Source organism: Ischnura elegans, chromosome 7, assembly GCF_921293095.1.
Source record: "Ischnura elegans chromosome 7, ioIscEleg1.1, whole genome shotgun sequence".
Classification (NCBI taxonomy): Eukaryota; Metazoa; Arthropoda; class Insecta; order Odonata; family Coenagrionidae; genus Ischnura; species Ischnura elegans.
In genome coordinates, this window is record NC_060252.1 from 115,853,760 (window position 1) to 115,875,750 (window position 21,991).

The 21,991-nt window shown below is 37.4% G+C and overlaps 1 protein-coding gene and 1 long non-coding RNA gene across 3 annotated transcripts in view; both read left to right on the forward strand.

Annotated features, from left to right (window-relative positions):
- The window catches only part of LOC124161993 (sensory neuron membrane protein 1-like), a 120,883-nt gene that overhangs the window by 21,201 nt on the left and 77,691 nt on the right, over nucleotides 1–21,991 (forward strand). The gene's annotated exons all lie outside the window — the stretch shown is intronic.
- Nucleotides 13,480–14,679, forward strand: LOC124161994. 2 transcript variants are annotated; one of them, XR_006865458.1, is made up of 4 exons: nucleotides 13,491–13,595; nucleotides 13,669–13,781; nucleotides 14,048–14,223; nucleotides 14,438–14,679. It is a non-coding gene; the product is annotated as an uncharacterized LOC124161994 (long non-coding RNA). The 2 variants fall into 2 exon arrangements; XR_006865457.1 differs by having other exon boundaries at nucleotides 13,480–13,595; nucleotides 13,669–14,223.

A 21,991-nucleotide genomic window follows, 5' to 3' on the forward strand; every position in this document is an offset into this window, starting at 1 on the left:
GCACCCCAATAACTTTTGCTGAGGCGTCCTGAGTTATTCCTTGTAAGGATGTGCCGCTGATCGTATCTATGAACGTAATATGTTCGTGTTGCATTAATCAATTCCATCATGATTGACAAAACAATAGAAATAAATATTAGCAATTTAAGAAATGAAAGAAATGCTTTCATACCGTGTATTCCTTGCCATCCACAGTTTTATTATTCCTTCCTGATTGCTGCGAAAAGTTTTTTCGCCCGCGAAAATAGTTAAGTCCCAAAAAACCTAGTCGTTTACTAAATTATTTCTGCTGAAAAACAACCTCGAATGCTTCTCCTGCTCAGTTAAGAAAGGCTTTAGGGCAGGTTTGTGGTGTTGTATGCCATGCGCAATCACCCGCCTTCTAATTGTTGCGTAGCTGCAACCAAATTGCGCCTCCCTGGAAATCGCAGCTACTCCGCCAACACTGAGAGGTTTACCCTCAATCAAATGGCGAATCCTGTTGTCCTCCAAATCGTTGGTGGCCCGAGGTCTGCCGCTTCTTCGCCCGTCCTTCAAGAATTCGTCGCCTTCCCTAAAACGCGTACCCAGTAATACACGGTATTCCAGGACAAATTGAGCTGGCCAGCTATTTGGGCAACTGTTTTACCGCCCTCCACCATGCCAATTACCTGTACGCGTAAGGCTGGACCGCGTGCTCCTCTGCTCTTCCATAGCCCAGAGGTTCAAGACTGGTTCTGAGCTATCGATGAAGTTGTTTCTGAACCACGTGCTTTTCTTTAGTTCGCTGTTCCATGGTTCACGGTTCTCAGGTCCTGTTCCCATGATTACCACTTCAAAGCCATGGATATCTTTCATTCCCAACTGTTAGTAATTCGTGGCATGGATAAATGATTAGAGCGTTAGTTTGCTGATCTGGAGTCTTAGGTTCGCATCCCCTTCGAAGCTAATATTTTTCCTTTTGAAAATTTTTAATTTCAGCGTATTTACTGTCATAATTATTATTCAGTAGATACTCGTAATTAGAGAGCGGAAAAAAACTCTTTCGACGTTTTGTAAAAGTGGGACTTTTGTGGTTATAAATAAAAATCTTCACCAATCTCATCAAATAAAACCGTTTTCAATTACTTTCTTAGAGACTTTTTGGGACTTTTTTGCTGTGGCGGGACTTTTTCGATTAAAAGAGACTTTTCTGGGACTTTTTTTTATTGAAAATACGTTTTTTTCACGCTAAGGTAATATTTTGCTGTTGTGACCACACTTGTTCAACTTTGTGTCGGACAAATCTTGTTTTTAATGCTGTGCATACTATACGGAGCAAATATTTACCGTAAAATGTAAGCTACTAACAATTGCTAATGCGGAATTTTATTAATAACTCTGGAAACTGCATTGAATTCTTTCGATTATTCCACCGTTCATGAAGTAAACTCATGAAGTGCTTCAACTCGAAGGTGGTTTGGATATGTGAGGGTAGAGCTTAACACGTCCTATTGCATGTTAAATTCACATATTTTTTCTTTCCCTGGGCCACCTCACCCTTTCTTGCTAAGGGTGTCCAAAGACTTCACAAAGGGACATTATGAACCAACTTATTTGAACCCGGGTGGTCAGCTGACAAGGGGAGAGCGCTACACTGTATACTACACTCTGCTTTTTTGCAGGAGATAAGTGGAAAAATGATATAAATGTATGAAAGGTTATCTAGAATTTCCGAAATCTCTCGAAAAGTCTCACGTTATATGAAATGGAATTCCTGCAATTTTGCTCAGTTAAAAATAACTACAACGGCAGGTTCTAAATTATAGAGGAAAAATGTATTTAATTTTTTACTTCAGGTTGTAAAGAATATTGACCCTGAAGACGATGCAGAATGTATAGAAAATGCTCGAGAACTCTTAGAAGATAGTACACTCTCACTGGAAATGATATGTATTTCAGCATCCTTTGGGTTTTTGGTAGAAAAAATCAAATATCTTGAATCTTCTATCCTGAGCCTCAGTGATTTGGTGTCAACAATAATGGGTGTGAAGAAGAAACTTGAATGTGTCAAGGGTAAACAAGCCGTAAGTGTTTATGGCAAATTGTGCAATGTTTTGGATAAAAACGAAGGCTTCAAGTTAATGACTGATATAGCTCAGATTCTCGACGGAAAGGTAAAGGGGCAGACATCTAATGTTTTACAAAAACTCACCTTAAGTGAAGTGGCTACGCTGCGATATGCTCCTATTACAACATGTGAAGTTGAACGATCATTTTCGACGTATAAACTTATTTTGACCGAACGTCGCACAACATTTACCATGGAAAACATAGAAAAATATCTTATCTGTCACTACTTCATAGATAATTTTTTGGAAATACAACTCAAATTGAATGAAAATACGTTTTTTTTCCTTTATTTTATATCATACAATTAATAAATAAAATCTGTTATCCGTAATCCGTAATTTGACTTTAATTTCTCTATTTCAAAATGAAGATAGATATTGATCAGCTAAAAAAATTACAGGGGTCAACTATATTCTTAAACAATTGCTGATCATCCAAGAAAGTGTTATTAGGAATTTAAAAAAATATTCTACAAATTATGGTGATCTCCTGTCTTAAAAGTCCATAAAATAACACGTAAACCCACGAATCCGCATCTCTACCCTCTTTTCTCCATCAATTCAGTTAAATTCAGCCATTTTCTCATGGAAATTACTCAGACTTTTAAAGAGACTTTTTTCAAAAATATTGACAACTTTTTAGGCGACTTTTTTTTGAAAAATTGGAGACTTTTTTTTCCGCGCTCTACTCATAATTTATAAAGGGCTTAATTTGTTTTTTATGCAAGCTGACCCGGCGCACTTCGCACCGCCTAGCAATCAATGAACATTTATTTTAAATAAATCAACATTCAGCCCTGATGATGAGTGCCGAGACGGTACTTGAAACGTTAGCCGTTATAAAAACATTAATCCGGTGGGAATCCCGAGAAGAGTTTATCCACATTATTCGCCGGGAAAGTATAAAATCATATTTCACAATGAACATTTTGGTTATAGCATTTATAAATAATGAGCGGCGGAGCCGATTTGAATCATTTTTGACTTATTATAATACCGTAAGGAAAAAATTCAATAAAACTACAACAATTAGTATTACAATTGCTTGTCAGAAAGGCATTTTCTCTATCTACATAGAGTTGACCAGGGCTTGTTACGCAGAATTTCTTTCTGTGAATTTTCTTATTTTTATGTTTTAACTTATCAAAATTTAGACATTGTGGTTTTATAAAGCAGTTGATAAAGTCCAAATTGTGGCGAGGCATTTATAACTCGGTTTGGTAAAAGTGCACTCCGTAAACGTGCCCCGTATGTAAACGAACCCGAGTGTACACAACACATTTGGGTTTATTCTGCACTAGCATCTTCTGATATACAACAGTTTTTGCTTTGTTATTAGACGCACGAACAAATGAAGCGGATAGTTTACCAACACTGAACATGACACATGAGAAAAACATGGATTTCCTAAATTCAGACTACAAACACTCAACGGTTGACATAGTAATTAGCTAATCATCATCGCGAATGAAACACGAAGCCGAAATTTTAATTTATTTGCACTCATAGGGCATATCAGATGGGATCATGGAAATCCTTGGAATGAGAATATCCTCATCTTTGAATTTTCCTTTGAATATAACCGCGTGAATCACATTGATTATGGGTTTTTTATCACCTAACATGTTCCATTACGGTGGTAAGCCAGTAGTCACATCTAAGAAGTTTAAAAATGCAGATGGATAGTTGGTGACTTCATCTATTTTTGTAACACAGTCAATAGATTTGAGTAAATGCAGATTTGAGTAAATTACCAATTATTTGCAAATTTCGAAGTTTCGAAGAAGTAATCCACATCTTCGTCCTGAGCCGCCAAAATTGCTCGCTCGCTCTAAAATTTGTGATTATTGTGCTCATCAGACATGTTCGAGAGCACTTTGTTGAAGAGTTCATCTTTCGATGAAACGAAATTGCAAAAATGCCGAGGATATGAAATAAATCCGCTCGATTCGTCGACATGAACACGGCCTTTACCGATAGTCAAAAATTTTTATGAGGCTCAGTCATTAAATTGGTAAAAACAAAACAGATCATTTAGTAAGTAGAATGACCGATTTGAACTTGAGCTGTTGAAGTGTTGCCAACTCCTAAAAATATCCCCTAGCATCCATATTAATTTCTTCCATGAACTGATATTATTTTTAAATGTTAATTCTGCTATTCGAGGTTGATACGAATCCAAAAAATTCTATTCATCTAGAAAATCGTTCAAATATATGTAGCCGTGCTCCGGTTATAAATAGTGTAACTAACACGATTTACGACTTTTTTATGAATATAAATATACTTAGATTAAATAAATAACATAGAAACACTGAAAAAGGGACACTCACAAAATGTTTTTCAGACGTTTCTATGGGGTTACCCACCATTCTCAATGAGTGAGACAGGATTGCTGATGTCTTCTGTGGAGTTTAGGGGGGGGGGGAGGTTGAAGGGGTAGGTGGAGGGGAGGGGGAAATGGGGAGGGATTGGCTGGTGGCTACTGAGCGACGTTCAGCCCTGGGGTTTGAACGCTGTTTCCACCCAGGTGTGCTGGGTGAATTTTCTGGTAGTATTTCGATTTAGGAAAGGGAAAAGCACTGCTCGAAAGAACTATTTTGTGTTGGAGTACTGGTTCAACGAATGGGGGGGACTTGGTGGAGAAGTGATGGTTGTTCATTCGAATGGATACTGCCGTGGTGCATTCTCCAATGTAGTAGGCAGGGCAGAAATTGTAGGATAGTCGGTAGATGGAATTAAAGGAAGTATTTAAAGGAAAAAGGAGAAGAGGAAGATTTGTTGATGACTGGTGGGGAGGTGGAGCGAAACAAGAAGCAGCACTTGCATCTTGGGCGGTTGCATGTTGAGGAGGAAGAAGATAGGGGGGCAGTACGGGGGAGAGAGGGGCGGTTGTATCGGAATATTTGCGCACGTTGGGTGCCTTTCTGTAGGTGATAGAAGGGCGGGAAGGGAGGAGATTGGAAGTACTTTGGTTTGCGCTGATGATGGGGTAGAGGTCACTTAAGATATTTTTTATTTCTTAGGGCTGTTTAGGTCTTCTTCTAATTCATTGGTTAAAATTCTAGATTGTGCATTCGCAATAGGGTATAACATCAACAGGTTTCCATTATCAGCTCGCCGATTACTTGGATGAATCCGTTCAGACAAATTAGTTGGATCTTTGCATTGATTGAAAACTAGAAAAAACATTCAACGCGAAACCCAAATGAAGTAGTATGTTATGATTATAAAGGCTATTTGCTGTATGTAAGTCAAGTTGGACGTCATATAATGACACACATATTACCCGTCTCAAGGGACGGGTGAAAAACTATGGAGCTCATTACAGAGAATCATAACAATCAACAGCTTTCTAAACCAATTAATGGAATAATCAACTGCTATGTATAACCCTTCATCGCCAATCTAAAATCATTAAGTTAATACCAACGCTGGGTTTGAGTGCGCCCCTTACCGGCGGGTTACGGTTACCCCTTTTGCAAATCCCTAATTTTCAAAATGGGTACTAGCAATCCATAAAAATGATACGTCAACCCTTGCCCAATGCTTAACTTGTATATTACCATTTACCATTAAAAAAAAGTATATAACGGTTACAGCGAATTTAAATTATTTGAAACCCATTATTAAATACGAAAGGAGTTACCAAGGAAAAAAAAGTGGAGGTTTTATTTCCGAGCAGGGGAATCGATCCAACAACCTTTACTTTGACGACGTCGCATTAACTCCACTACGCCACCACGACTAGTGACGTTGAGGTTTTTGTAATACATAATATCAGACCAGCAGTGAAAACCGGAGCAAGGACATAGAGTATGCACACGAAATTAATCATTAAATCCATCAAAGATCGAAACAAAACGATAAATTTAGCAAGTAACTTCTCCCTCTTTGTTCATATATCTTCACATGGAAGCGAAATATTTGCAGTGCGTGAGCAAGGAAAACAAATGGAGTAAGGGAAACTAAATTTTCTTGAGAAGCAGAAGTGGCGCCGCAAACTTTGTCCTAAAACTTTTGAAAGTGACTGTACATCTACATCATCCACACGCCTATTAAAGCAGCTTGCGGGGTAGTATGTAGATATAGACGACCGCCAAAAAACTTTTACTAGAAAAACGACCTACTACATCTACATAATACCCTGCAAGCCACCTCTAGGGAGTTCGGCAGGGGGTGATCTATCACCAGGATGCAAGAGGATGAATTAACTTTGTGGAATTTATACATGATAAAATCAAATAAAATCAGATTGTATTGTCCACAACAATTTTCAATGGTAGCGACGAAAGCAGACAAGGGCAATAGCTTAGTGATTTAGTTTAAAGTGGTCTTTAACTTGAACAAATGTGAGGAGTTTTTAACCAAGGACGCCCAGTGTAAACTGTTGACAAACGATCCGAATAGTGCATTTACAAGGAAGGAGCGCATTACGGAATCCAGCAACGCTTTCTGATCGAGAGGAGTGGAGAGTGATTCCCTCTTTATTTCCGAGAGAACTCAAAATGGCAGTCCCCAAAACTCCTGTGGTGGCTCATTAAACTGCTCCCTCTTGCAAGGATACTGAATGTACTCCACCGCAACATAACCAAGTTTAAACCTAAATTCGGGATAAAGAACTCGGGCCGAGAAGCTATTAGCCCTCCCACCCCTCCACGCAATAGCAAATTGGTGTCCTTACGTGTGACGTAAAGAATTTGTTTACACCTGTCCCGGCATTAGAAGCAGTCACCTTAGCGACTCACCGCCTAAGGGAGACAGGTTGCAACAAAGAAAAAATGAAAGAAATGAACAACGTTTTGAATACTTCCATAAAACAGAATTACCTTTCGTTAATTACCTTGGCCATTTTTTACGTTCAAACGCATGGTTTTGGCGATGGGTTCTCAATTCAAATATGGCTCACGGTAGAGCAATTTTTAATTCCAAAGAGAAAGTGAAGAATATACCGAAAAAAGGTCTCCCATCTTCGATGCAACACTCCTGGATGTGACTGTTTTTATGTTGGTCAGACTGGCCACCAAATAAAGACTGGGGCCCGTGAACATTTTAATTCGTTTTTAAACCATGACAACAAATCTGTTCATGATAAACATCTATCTATGCGACTTGTTACACGAGGCTAATATTGATCCTGGTATTTTACACACCTGTGATAAAGGAAAAAACTGGACTTCTTAGAAAATTTCGAAATTGCGTCATATTCAAAATTATGTTGTAATAAACCGCTCAATTACACAGTGCCTACTCTCTTTTCACCCCTCCTCAGTGTTAACCTCCCCTCCCCCCCAATCAATACCTCCCAATTCCACACCCGGATCCCAAAAGTACGTGACCTTCACCAATCAAACCACCAACCTTCACCCGACCACCTTTCCACATTACCTCCTTCCCCTCCCACCCCCACCTTGCACTGTGAAATTGGCTTACTTATTTGGAGATGGTAGTCTAGCTTGAAAATGACGAAGAACACGGGTCGAAAGCGGTCGCAAAACATTAAAAATTGTGTGGAAAGTAGAAAGGGATTTTATTTTATTTAAAGAGAATTTCCACATGCACACCACAATTTACAAAAACGTTTCGCATCATAACAAATGAATCTGCCGCATTCATTCGAAGGCAAAACTCACCTAATACTCTTTTGAGTGTGATATCGCAACCTTTTTTTCTTCTCATTGTCAAACAAAAATAATCTTTTATAATCTTTAGAGTTTTATTTCCTCTCCTCTATCCAAAATGCCTATCCATTCCGATTCAGTAAATTATAAAGTAAGTGAAAAAGTAATTTGGGGCAGAACTGCACGTTGTTCCTCGCTCAGAAAATTCCTACCTTATGGATAGGAGTCCCGTATTGACGCCGCAGCGTTCAGCTCCAATAAATAAAGCACATTAAGCTTGGAGCAAAAGCTCCACAAGGGTGAAGACCGGTTGACAATGAGTTTTTATGTTTAGGGTCTCTTCAGGAGCACAGCCTTCACAATGCAGTTGAGCAAAGGTCATTTCTTTGCGAGAGAAGAAAGGTACCGGGAAGAGAAAAAGGAAGGCACCTGCTATATTTTTGAATGAGTGCGCTTCAGCATCCTCGCAATTCCTACCATGAATTTGGCTCTGTGTTATCTCATTGCTTGCTACTTCCCTATTACCGTAAAGCTACGAATGCTCTCAAGATATCTTGTGGGATGTTGCGCGCAATTACAGTTAAAGGCTTTACGAGTACCTAAATTATTCACCACAGAGAATTCATTGTTCTCAAAAATCGATGGAGAGGAAGAAAGTGGACTGTGACATTCATGGGCTAGTTTATGGGGTTTTGCCCCTTGACTTATAGGCAACATTTCGGGATTGTAACTTCCTAGATGGGCCAATAGGATGTCACGGCTCGTTTTCGTTGGAACCTGTTCACCGAAGAAATAGATTTTGTCATTCATTGGGACTCTCACCCCAAACTTAGCGTTCAAATTATTAATTATAGGCTAATAATTGTAAATTAAACAAAATATGGACGCAATCGAGGAGAAAAACGACGTTTTTGATTTTTAAAAATCCGGAATGTTTTTCCGAATTACCCACTTTAGAGAATTAATTTTTGTGAATTTATGTTCTTTCAAAGTAAATATTAATGATTTGAGCTACCGCATGGGTTAGTATTCTTCCAAAGGTTTTATATATGATCTCAAAATTCAGAGGTGGTGTCACTGATAAGATGGACGCCGTGAGCACATATCATTCACGGAAATCATTCAAGCAAATTAGAACATGCTTGAAATTTCATTCGAATGATCATTCGAATGCAGGAAATTTCCGTTACTCACGGTGGTCGGTAAATGATGGTCATTTGCATGTTCATTCGAATGATCATTTGTATGAAAATTCACCTTGTAAAGCGACCTTAATAAGAAACATTCACACTATCGGCCAAAAGATTCTACTGCTGCAAATGCGAGCCAAGAAGTTGTGCTTTACACTTTGGTAAATCTAAATCTCGTATTAGATCAGTTAGCCCCTCTTGTTTTATTGTATGAGGGACCCTTTTTTGACTAGTCTGGGGTTCTTCCACATCAGGACTGTAATCTTCTTCTCGGCGGCTAGGACCTGCTTCCACTTCCGGTGTAGCTTCGTTCATTAAAACATAAGAATCATCGAGGGTGTAAGTAGCTTCAGCTTTAGGGATAGGAATAGCATCACTATTCTTCACCGGGCGAATTGCTGACGGTGCATTCGGATAAATCATTTGAGCTTCGTTTTTTTTAAAACCCTATAGTGTCGGTTTGGCAAAAATAGCAATCCGTTAAATGGCAGGTGGGTTCATGTCAAGCCATTGGCACTCCGAAATTTAGGAAAAGGTTTCCCCTGTTTAACCATTCACAAAGACTTCTAAGACATCCACTGCAACAGAATTTAGGGGTCCACAATTTGTATTGGTCACCAATTTTACACCCGAAATAAAGTTCATAGGATTTCCACACAAATGCAGTCATCGCTTTCCTTTGTTAAATCCCCACGGATGTTAAAAATGAATTGATGATTTTTGCAGGATCAACATGGTCGCGAGAGAACGCTTAATCGCTCGCAAATTAACACGCTAAATCGAACGCCTACTAGTAAAATAAAGAAAGAACTTGGAAGATTATAACCCGACTCGAACGAAAGAGGGTGACGTACTGAAAGGACCACTGGTTTATTTCATAGATGAATATCAGCAAGTGCGACTCTCACGACATTAAGACACGTGAAAACGCATCCAAGCGTGTCAAAACATGTGGTGAGTTATTTTTACAGTGTATTTCCCAAATTTTCCCAATGTATTTACAATGTATTTCCCAGCGTTTTCCATTGTAAGTATTAAATGTAGAGGTCTCAGCTATTACTTAAAAAGTAATGAGGACAAAGAAGTCAAATCATGAACCCCAAGCGCAGTTATATTTTGGCAATATATATTTTGACAAATCTGATTTGTGGCCAAATTTTTGTGGCAGCTCTTTATACCACCTTCTATACCCTCCTCCCCCCTCTTATATTTTATGCTAAGTTAATCCTTTATAAATTAAGGGGGGGGTGAACAGTGTATTCATTCCTTAAAAACTTTTCTATTAGTTACCGTATCATATGCAATAAAAAGCGAAGAAAAATAGTCAAATTCAACGGTTTTTTAAAGTTCTTTTTTTTATTTCCCCCCCTAAATGTTTTCAACCCCAGTTAAATTTGTCTCTCTCATCACCGCCATAGTCTCAAAATGTCATTTTTTTTAATCAGAGAAAGATAACATTGCTAAAAGTCCCTTGAAGAGCGATAAGTTTAGTTACGGGGTTGTTTTCCCTAATTTAGGGGTTGGAATGGAGGGTGATAGAAAAGCACTGAGGAGGTCATTTTCGGATTCAGCGACCCAAGATTTGCCAGAAACACCCTAAATGGTAACAAAGCATTTTTTGAACTTTTTTTGCTGAACAGTGTTACTTGTCTTACAAAAATCATGTTTCATTGAGTGGCTAAGTTATTTAATAGTAAACATTATCGAAATCATGACATTTGTAATTTCTTGTTCATCAAAAGTTTTCATCTGCTGTTCACCAAATGATTTGATTTCGAATTATAGCTATTTAAAAGCTGTAAGGATATGTTTTTGCATTCCGGCTCATTAAAACTTTAAAGATTCCTGAAGTGTTATCATTCGCGATCATGAAATTCGTCATTCGAGGCTCAATTCATGCTCAGCATCTCCACTTTGCGCATTTGCGCTAGATATTGATATTAAGTTTTTGCGTAATTCTATTGTGTGTATTTTACGTAATTTTACTGTCTCTTGAGCTTGCGGAGGGAGACTGCAGTCACACCTTATTCATGTTTCAATAATTTGGTTGAGTAATGTGAAAAATAATAAACGTGTCTTTAATATTTATCATGGCAACCGATTAGTCTGGTCCATAGAGTCTGTTGTTACACGTGGGGTCCCGTGTTCAATACCCTATGCCGACACATTTCCTCGGCGATTTTTTTGTACTTATTTCGAGGAAAACAACATTGAACCCCTAATTTCATGATTTTCAATCAGAACAATGGTGTTCTGGGCGGAAAATATTTCATCGGCTCACTATACGTCGGGTTTATTATGCGTTTGATCATAGTTGTTTTATCAAACTAATAGATACCATGTTGATAGTAGGTATTTATGGAGCTAAATTTATCAAACTTGTTTGGTAAAAGTGACAGAAATATTCAAATGCTCCATATGAATCCGAATGGCGATGAGTTCGATCAGAGACTGCTATTTCTAACTATAATTTTTGTAATGTAGCTAATTATATTTAGTAAAAAAGACATGTTATGATATTAAATATAAATTGAGTGTTACAGTGAAACATGCTCAAAACGTTTTTTTTTTTTTATTTGAATTGAATAATTTGGAGACTCATAGAAAATTATTTTATTTTTAGAGTCCCTAATAAAAACATTCCTCTTCAATAAAATTATTTTCATATTATAACCTACATACCATGAGCTCGATTTACTTGAAAGTGGAAATATTGCTTTTATCTAAACTAGCCAACTGAATCCTTGAGTATCAAACGGCAGACAAAAAGTGTAAGACCTTCCATAGGGGCCATAATAGGCCGCAGGCCTTTTTCGGGGGGTTTGGTGGGGCAGAGCCCCCCAGCGAGCAAAGGCGAGTTTTATTTGCATGAACTGATGTACCGAAGAAAGTTGGCGTTCGTAATATATGGCTAACTTCGTCAGAAAATAGTGCTCTGGAATTTATCTAATAGGTTTAGTTCATTTTTTAGTCTATGGTCTGACAGAGATTCCCATTTTATCTAAGAGGTCAGTTACACTGACAAGACTATCAGAACGACTTTTCACGTACCTACTTGGCAGCTCTTCTTTGCACGCGTTCTAACTCTGTTATGAAGCCTTTTTCATGAATATCCCAAACACTGGCAGCGTATTTTAAATGGGGTCTAACGAGGGAGAAGTAGCTAATTTCTCTCACTTTGTCGATGCACTTCTTGATATTCTTTTGACAAAAGAAAATTTACGATTAGGTTGACACCTTACTTTCAGGATATGTTTGTTCCACGACAGACCATTATTGAGTGTAACTCCTAGGTATTTCACGGATTCATGTGCACAGTAGTGTTTTTCTTTATCAAGGAATTAGTCAAAAACCGCCGTTTTTGAGTATTGAAAATCCCGAATATCGCCAAACCCCCTTTCGGGGGGGATTCCCCCCTGCCGAAGACCCCCGTTTCCCCTCATTTTGATGCAAACCTAGGTCCGCCTCTGGTATTCGTATTAGGCGTATCATTTCAGGTTTTGCAATAGTAGATAGTTTCTTTCTCTTGCTTGCGTTTGGCGCAATATATTGAAAATGGAAACCAAGCGCAAAAAATGAAAATATGTGTACAAAACGAACTAATAAATGAACGTGATTATCGAGAGAATAAAAACCCGCACGAAAAGTTGAGTCGAAGCGGGTCACAAAGCGGTATTTAATAAACTATTTATATGAAAATGCGGTTATTCTAACGTACCTGAACCTGTATCTAAACTGTCATTGTGTAGTAAATCGATACAGGAAACACTGTTCTTGTCCAGCCAAACACTCAAGTATTTTGAGATATTAACTTAAAAGAATTTTTTCTTCTCATTACTTTTTTTGCACCGCTTTGTAAACACGTTTCATATGAACACTTCAAAGAGGACGAAACTCCCTCTAACCAAACCAGCATTCACTGAATATTTGTGCTCTGCGCGCGCAACTTCCCCCTCCAATAACGCTTCCTTCCCTACTTCCCGTCCTTGACCCTGAGTCCCACGGTAATAGATACCCCTTACAATTTGTCAAAAACTCAGACAAGTGACATATGCAGCCATTCCCAAACATTGCAATCTGATATTTTTTTCTCGATGAATGAATTGGGGTATCGACTACCCCGAAACACCTGCGGGGACAATAGGTTTCGCTACGGAACTGGAGACTTTGGGAAGAGTGTACGAGGGAAAAAATGGAATGTCACATGATCTGTAGTTGTCCCTAAAATGTCCTGATATACACACGGGGCCCCCTGTGTCCTTTGGATGGCAGATTTCTACATTACTCCCTCACTGGGTTATGAACTGTGCAGTGTATTACATACTAAAACAGAGCACTGTCGGGCCCCCTTAGCTCGGGGTCCTCTGCGATCGCCGACCTGGGGGGGTGTGCTTGAATCGCTCGGGAGTAATTCCGGCACGGAATAATCCCGATCTCTCATTCCGTGTCGGAATCTTTTTGCTCGGGATTTGGTGTGCTTGAAATTTTCTAGCCGACTGTCGGTTTCGAGTGTTGCTATCTAGATTCAACCCGAGCGATGGACGTGGCAACGTCGGGTTGAGGACGTAAATACGGCCGTTGTTAACGCCGAGCCTACAAATATTTACAAAACAATAGACAGCAAAAATTCAGATACCGCTGATATAATTAATATAACTTAACAACATAATTAAATACTTCTTCAATTTGTGAAGGTAAGTAACTCGAACCAGTTTTGATTCTATTGTTTGTAATATATAATGTTTTATATCAGTGTTCATTTTTCAGAAAATTAAAGCATAAACAACGGAAAACTAAAAAATAATTTTACTACCAAAGATGGAGCAATGAATTGGCAGGAGGTGACGCTGAGACCAGCTGAAACTTAAAGAATGTATGAGGTAATGGAAGGAAGGGAGAAATGAAAGAATGAAAATTGAATGAATGTATGTATTGCGAAGTAAATACTTATAATTTTCAACCACGAATCATCGACACGGTTTCTCACAATTTTTTAAGTGCTATAACTTGTTTGCCGCATAAATAATAAAATAGATTCGGTTAATGAAGCGTTACGCATATTTTTGTTTGGCGATAATTTTAATACCTGTGAATGGAACAATGTATCGGTATCATGAGTGATATATTTCTTTACGGTTTTGGCAAGATATATATAAATATGCTTCCAAGGGTAAAGCAGCCGCCCTATCAAAAGATATAATCCACACTGCAAGTGGGGTTCCAGTAGCTCAATATTTCCAGAGGCGGGTGGCTGATATAATAAGTGCAAATGCAATACTTGGCTATTTCAATGTTAATGAGTCGGTGAATGTTTTTGAAGAGGTGAGGTTTTTTAAAAGTTGTCCTTTGTATAATAATTCACCATACACAATGTTATTACTTTAATACTATTCTAAAATTGCTATTAATAGTGTAAAATCATATTATACTATGTAATTTAATTATTTAAACACTCTAAAAATTAACATTATGAACTTAAAAACCCTCATTGCCCTTTTAATAAATATTATATTATTTACAAAATATTTTATTTCAGATACCAACACCAGTGTAGAGTAATTGAAAGAATTCCAGAGAAGCCACTGTTAGTAGAGGAAAAAAGTTTTCTACCCGTAGTGAAGCAATTAGAGGAAACAAAATAATTAAATGCAAAATTGCTTAGCTTGGAAAGGGAGGATTTAAAACTAGTAAACATTGAGGCCAAGATCGACAAAATTAATTTTTAGTTGTCAAACTTGGTATTTGATTATTTGTGTAAAATATAATAATTGAGTTCTACCATTGAAATATTTCATATGAATACCTCTCCTATAACCAATAACTAAATTGATGAATTCTTCTTGGGTTCTCAGCGAGGTTAATTCTGTCGTATAAGCCGACGTTTCGAGAGACTACTTGTCTCCTATCTTCCAGGTCGTGTTACTCTTTGAAAGTCCAATTTCACACAATTTCACCTGGCTGAGAACCCGAGATCAATTCATAAAAGAATCATCAATATCAAAGAGTTCATCAAAAGTATTCACCAGGAGAAATTAAAATCGTTTAATAACTAATTTGTTTACCTTCATCCAAATTGCATTCTCATAATAATCATAAATATTAGCCTTAGTAATTCTTCCCCTATTAATATTCTTTAGAATTAGTAAGCATTCATACTAGCAGGGTTAAAAAGAGTAAAAATAAATTAGGATTACTACTGGGGAAGGTGAAATTAAATGAAATCTCTAGATTAAATAAGATTTTTTTATTTAAACCACTTGAAATACAGTATGCAATAGCATTTTATTAATTAATCTAGACTTCTTGAACCCAAAAAAGGCATTTTTTGTCACCACTTTCAGTGAATATTAGGCCTATGTCCATTGTAGACATGTTATTTTGTTTCAGTCCACATTTGTTAACTTTGAAGGTAAACATAAATAACAAGAACTCTTCCAAGTAACTTTCGGCGTCCAAAAATTACTAAATGTAAGTACCTTCAAGTACATCCTTTGATTTCGTTCAGCAGCAACAGGAAACATAGTTAACCACAGCATACACAGCACACAGACATTCGATATTCGTGCCGGCTTCTTCAACGCGTACAGTGGTACATTAGAGCATTTATATGTTAATTTATATGGGCTTCGAAAATTAACATAATGTTTCTGGATGTCCATCACACGCGCAGCCGCGTATGTATGCAAAAATCTGAAATTGTATCATAACCTGAAGTTATGGCAATGAATATGCTTTTAAAATTTAGGAAACTCAAAGAATTCAAGATGAGGGACTTAATTTGTTACTAAAATTTACTCATAGGCACATTACCCTGATACGATTTCAGCAAAAAATGTTACTCGCCTTAGTTTCTAATTATAGTATAATATATAATTATTATGGAAATAAATTGGTTTATTTTCATTTTACCCCTGGCAACTTAACAAAAAACACCATAGTCGGTCATTCATCCCATCTAAATATATCACAGCAAACTCTGGGATGAGCGCCATTAATAAGTTTTAAGGTATGGGTGATATCAATTGCGTTCGTAAATGTAAAATTATGAATAGTATTTCATCATCATTTTAGAACATCAGCATCTATATACTACCCTGCAAGCCGCCTCAATCGGTTCTTGGCGGTGGTTTTAAGACAACCTGTCGTTTATCCACTAAAATAATTACTTTTACGAAATTACGCCAACGGTTTGCTGAAGTCTTTTATTGCGCGAGTGAAAAACGAATTCCCATACCTATCCGTTCGGCAAAATATTAATAGATCGGACCTGGAAACGTCCCGAGGCGATGATATGATGTTCTCCGCGTCGCTTATAAAGATATACATTCACTATTGCTCAAGCTATGTAATTAAGCCTAGCGCGTAGCCTCTTGTGTCTATTGTGGCTCCCAACCTAATTCGTTGAACATCTGCGTAACGCTTTCTTTCCGCCCGTAGCAGTATTTGAGTGCGAAATAGCACATATCTTTTACTTTCTCGTCCGAGAATATTCTCACGATACGATTGACTAATTCTAACTTCTTCAGAACTATACCTTCACTTTATCTGTTGCTTTTATGTTGAAACTATCCACTGCATGTACATGGGGATAGTTGGACGACATTCGCAAGAAGTGTAGTGCCATTGGTCACTTACATGTATAATGAACAAATCTTGTCTAGTCCGGTTATAATAAATAAAAATGAACGTTAGAGAAAGTTTTACGGTTTTCTCTGTTTCTTAAGGAACCTTCTAACGTCGTTGATGTACCACCGAGGTTTTTTTTAACTATCAAATTTCAGTTTTTATGGAATATATTAGTTTACGTAGAATTTCTAAGAAGCATTTACTTGATTCGTCAGTGATTTTATTATCTGCTTTTGCTACGAAGTCCGAGTACAATTTATCAAGTTTCTTGCCAATGAAATTACATACTTCAAATAAATATTCCGTTTTGGTTTTACGAATGAGTCTCCTCCAATTTTTAAAGCTGCAAAAATTACTCTGTGATCAATTAAACAATCAATAATATTGATTTTCTTAATCAACTCATGATGGCTTGCTCCTAAAGACTGTTTTAATTCCTCTCGTATACTTGTGAAGAACAATGGAACCTGGATAATTCGAACTTCTTCAATTCGAAACATTCTTTGAATCGAATATTTATTTTGGTCCCAAGCATTTTGTATTCAAATAATGCTGAAAAAGTCGTGGATAATTCGAATTTAATATTGGATAATTAGAATTTTTAGTGAGTCAAAGTAAGGTATAAATTATAATCTGCGACCCAAAATAATTTGGAATCCATCGAAAATTATGCTTTACTAACGCTATTGCCAAAAGGTTTGTGTTAGACAAAATGCGTGCCAGCGCAGAGTCTAATGACTCACCCTTCCCCTCCCACCCGCAGCGCCGACCGTTCTACACCAGCTTCATGGTTTCTTGAAATAAATATTCCTGATTCAAGGTTAATTAAATACTTTTAATAGGCGTTAATCAAAGCATTTATATTTCAAGAGTGTTAATTTAATAGAGTTTTGTTGGAAATACGAATTTTATTGTTTCGGAACTATTTATTAAGGACTTCTTTAAATCGAATTTTTAGTTAAGTACATACAGGTGTTTAATTGGCCCATGATTATCGAATTATCCAAGATCCACTGAAGTTGTGTGAGTGAATTGCTTGTGAGTTAAGTAAGATTATGCTAATTAATCTCCCTATTCTTTGAATTCGATTTGCAGTGTAAGAATCCCAATTTTGTGAATGGAGATTAAAATTACCCCAATTAATCATTACACCTTAGCTGCCTCTCAAAGTATATGCAGATATTTGATAATCTAAGTGTTAACTTAATATCAATTGCGGAGTTTGAAGGCCAATAAAAAGATCAACTGTGTATACTCCTTTTCTCCTATTTTTAATTGTAGACCATACACTTTCTACTTCATTGCCGGTAATTTCGTGAACAGTACTGTGTAAATGAGATTTTACTATTTATTTAACTGATAGAAAAGCTCCGCCACCAGTCCTATCGCGTCGATCGCATCTGTAAGTTTTGTATCCTGAAGGAAAAGCTTCGATGTCGCTTATATGTCCTCTGCAATCCGACTCTTTGTTCCTATCACCATGTCAGAGACCTGAAATTTATGCTCGATTTTTGCGCTCTTATTTAATAATAATACTGCGGCAATTAACTTCGGCAAACTTGATGTAATATTATGTAGACTGACTTTCGGTTGATTCTTTTCCACGCATGGTACTTATTAAATTGACTTAATTGCTTTCCCTGAAGTACGCGTTTTGTAATTTTGCTTTTTTTTCGGCTCTGAAGTTAATTTGATGTTCAAAGTTTCATAATGCGTATTACCTTGGAGGATACTTTTAGCTAAATAACTTCAGTCGTTTAAAAAATTTCAGTAGTACTTTTTCTGGAGTCATCTGCATAGATTATGTTGATGTTCAAGAAGCCTCTTTTTAAAAAGTGAAAAAAATTCATTTTTTTAAAATCAGATTCGAACCCTCCTAGAGCTTTACGGCAACTGCCGCGCACTGTAAGACCTACTAGGCTACGGAACCACGTATTGGTAAGAGGTAAACGGTGAGTCCAAATACGAATCAAAAGATAGGAAAAACCTCGCCACGGAGCCCGAAAGACCACACTCAGACGGCCCAACGTGAGCGTGGACGTGAATTACCTCAGTACATTCCATTCGCTAATCTTAATTCTGATTGGGCTCATGCTTCTGCAGTTTGACTCAAGCTTCGGTAGCTAGGTCCTAAAAAAGTGAAGAACCATCAATCGAGCCGAAAGAAACTACCGACTGTAAACATAATCGAAGCACTATTATTGGAATGTGTAACTATTATCTCCACACCAATTTTTACAAGATAAGTACCTTTCTTAAATCTACTTCAAAATATCATGTTTGCACCCCCGAAAAAACTTACGTCTCTGTTGCCACTTTTTATAATCATTGATTACTGCAAAACGTTTTATTGCTTTCCACTCCCTTTGCAAAAGTGTTCCCATAATTTTCCAAGTAAAATAGCTTTATCGCTTTGTCGTTGCAGATTTAAAACTTAACCGCGCATTGAGCAACTGATACAAAAAACATTATGGTGGCCGTCAATAAGCTTAAGACAGCATAAATGCTCATCTCCAATTCTCCAAGCTTGGAGGTGAGCGTTTATGCTCCCAACACTGCCAGCTGAGTGGATTCTTATTATTGGGCTGATAGGTGAGCGAATTTGATTCAGTGGGCGATTGTTGAGCATTTTTGCAGTGGAGGCATCGTAATGAATCGTTCTAGTGCCACTGTCTAAGTAAATTGAATATATGAGTTTTAAGCAAGAAACTTTGGCCAATTTAAGGGAGCATCCTGAAAATGAGAAAATGCAGATGATGTGATGATGTTAGATAAAAGGGAATGCCCGGAATTCGACTGGTACCGTTATGTTGACGACATCATCTGCTGCTGGAGCGGAAGTGTCAGACGATTACATAACTTTCTGAATCTTTTAAATGCTCAACATCGTAATATTACATTCACAGTGGAGATAGAATCCAATAAGCAAATAAATTTTCTCGGTCTCTCTCTATCCCTAATTGGTGACAAACATGAATTTGGTGTATATTGAAAACAATGCTGTAGCGATACAATCACTCCAAGTGACTCATGCCATCTAACCTCCCAAAAATTATCCTAATTTCATTCTATGTTATATTGGATAACCTATCGTTAAATGCAGTCAATTTCAATTGTGAACTTTCAAAAATAAAATCAATTGCAGTTTCAAATGGCTATAGTGTAAATACTATTACTAAAATCTTTCAGACAAAGTTGAAAACGCGAGCCATTTCACAGCTTTGCTCCCTTCCCCTCATCACGGAGAAATCTTAAAAATTGTGCCGTCTATTGTTTGTGGGAGGTCTTTCCAACAGGCTTGATCGCAAATTCCCCAAAAATGTATCTTTCTACAACCCCTACACTCTCGATAAAGTTTTGTGTCGTAGCAAAGGCAAAATAGATTCCATCAATCAATCCGGCATTTACAAAGTTAATTGTGAGTCATTCAACATGTGTTACATTGGTCAAACAGGCAGACGTTTCATCACCAGAATGAAATAACATAGAAGGTGCTAGAAGAATGGGGATGAAACGTCACTTCTCGACAAACACTTCCTGCGTCGCTACTCTCCATTTCTAACGACACGCGGCCTCTTTTTTCGCCCCTCTTGTCACTCTCCTCGACCCCTCCCTCCCGTTTTTTCTGTAGTTCTTCCCACGTGTCGTTATCTTACAGTTATGACTATAGTCCTCCTCCCAGCGGGGGTGTTCCCCACATCCCGTAGTTGTATCTTTTTCCACAGTCTCCACTCTGTGCGCCCGTTCCCACCCCTTCCTCAAAGGTGTCAAATCCTCCCCAACCCCCTTTCTCATGGGTATAAAGGTATTTTCAAATGTTTTGCAGTGTCTTGTACCAGATAATGGCTCAGTGAGCCGAAATGTGTTGTACGCAGTAAAAAATTGAGGAGAAGTGCCACGATCTTTTATTCATTTGAATTAGGGCTGTTTTCCACTTTGCCATTGTTGCTTCTAAAATTTATTGATGGTGCCATGGATTTTGTAAGTAGTCAAAACTTTTAACAACCAAGTATGTGGGACACTGTCAAACGCCTTACGGTAGTCAATATAAGCATAATGAAGGTTTCTGTTATTTTTGCGTGGTTGTTGTAGTATTACAGAATCGATTGTCAATTGCTCCTTGCATCCCATATAAAACTTTCGGCATCCTTTTTGCTCTTCTACAAGTATATTATGCTTGTCAGTATGGCTATATATTTTATTTTTGATACAAGACATGAGTATTGTATATATAGCGGGTAGACATGTTATTGGTCGATATTGTATAGGATCTTCCGTATTCATTGTTTTAGGCTTCATGTAAGTTATCCCTGTGATGAAGAATTCAGGGAGGTTTGTTGGATTATTAATTATAGCAGAAAACATTTGGCTATGGCTCTACGTAGAGACGTAAACTGTTTGTACCAGAAGTTTTGAATTCCATCAGGACCTGGTGATTTCCAATTATATGCATTTCTTAAAACTATTTTACGGTCCTCGGTTGAGATTTTAGTGAACTGCATTTCAACTAAATTGAGGTGTAAGATTTCTTTGTTTCCAATCCAACATGCACTCGAATTCCTTCCTGTTGGGTTCGACCATATTGAGGACCAGAAGTTGTATACCTCATCCTGATCTGGCAATTCACCTTCGATGCCAGTAGTTGTAGGCGATCTCAGCTTCTTGTAAAATGATTTTTCGTAAGTTTTAAATTCCCTATTTTGCGCCTTTCTATTGAAAGATTATTCAAGCATCTTCAAAAGCGCCCAACTATAACTGCTGATTTTTGTTTATTAAGTTCGAGTAACTCTTTTGCATGCCTGTTGTGGTTTTCATTAGCTATGTCTGTGTTAAAATTTTTAAAAATGCATTTAAGTTATATATCTACCAACTTCCTCGATATATATATCCATTTTGATATTAGATCAATTTACCAATTTGCTATCTTAGATGTTCTATATCGATTGCTAAGTGTTTTCTCCATGGTGGAATTGTTTCTTTTCTAATTGGTAATGTATCAGATCGAATGTTCGATTTGATTTTTAAGCCTAATTAAGTGTTTACTGATGGTAATGGAAGCAGTATAAATCAAGGTATAGATATCGGAAATATTGCTTAAATACTGGGTTAGCTGAGGCAGAATATTATTGACTATAGCCACGGTTTGCATAAACTTTGTTGACGTATTTATTTTTGGAATTTTAGGTCGCTCGTTCGGATCAGAACCGTAATATTCTATTACCGTTTTGGTTAACAATTCTGATTATTCTCTCTCCTCAAGATTTGTCGTTTTGAACTGATTGGCGTCAACCTGTTCCACATCGAATTGACTATTGATAATTCCTGAGTTTACTGTTTGTCGTTCTCTTCGTTGCTCTGCAGGATTGTTGGCGGTTCAACTTCGTTAATATATGTAATTGCAACATGTAAACTGATTTCATCCTCACTTATTGCCGGGTCTATTAGGATACTTCTGGACAATTCT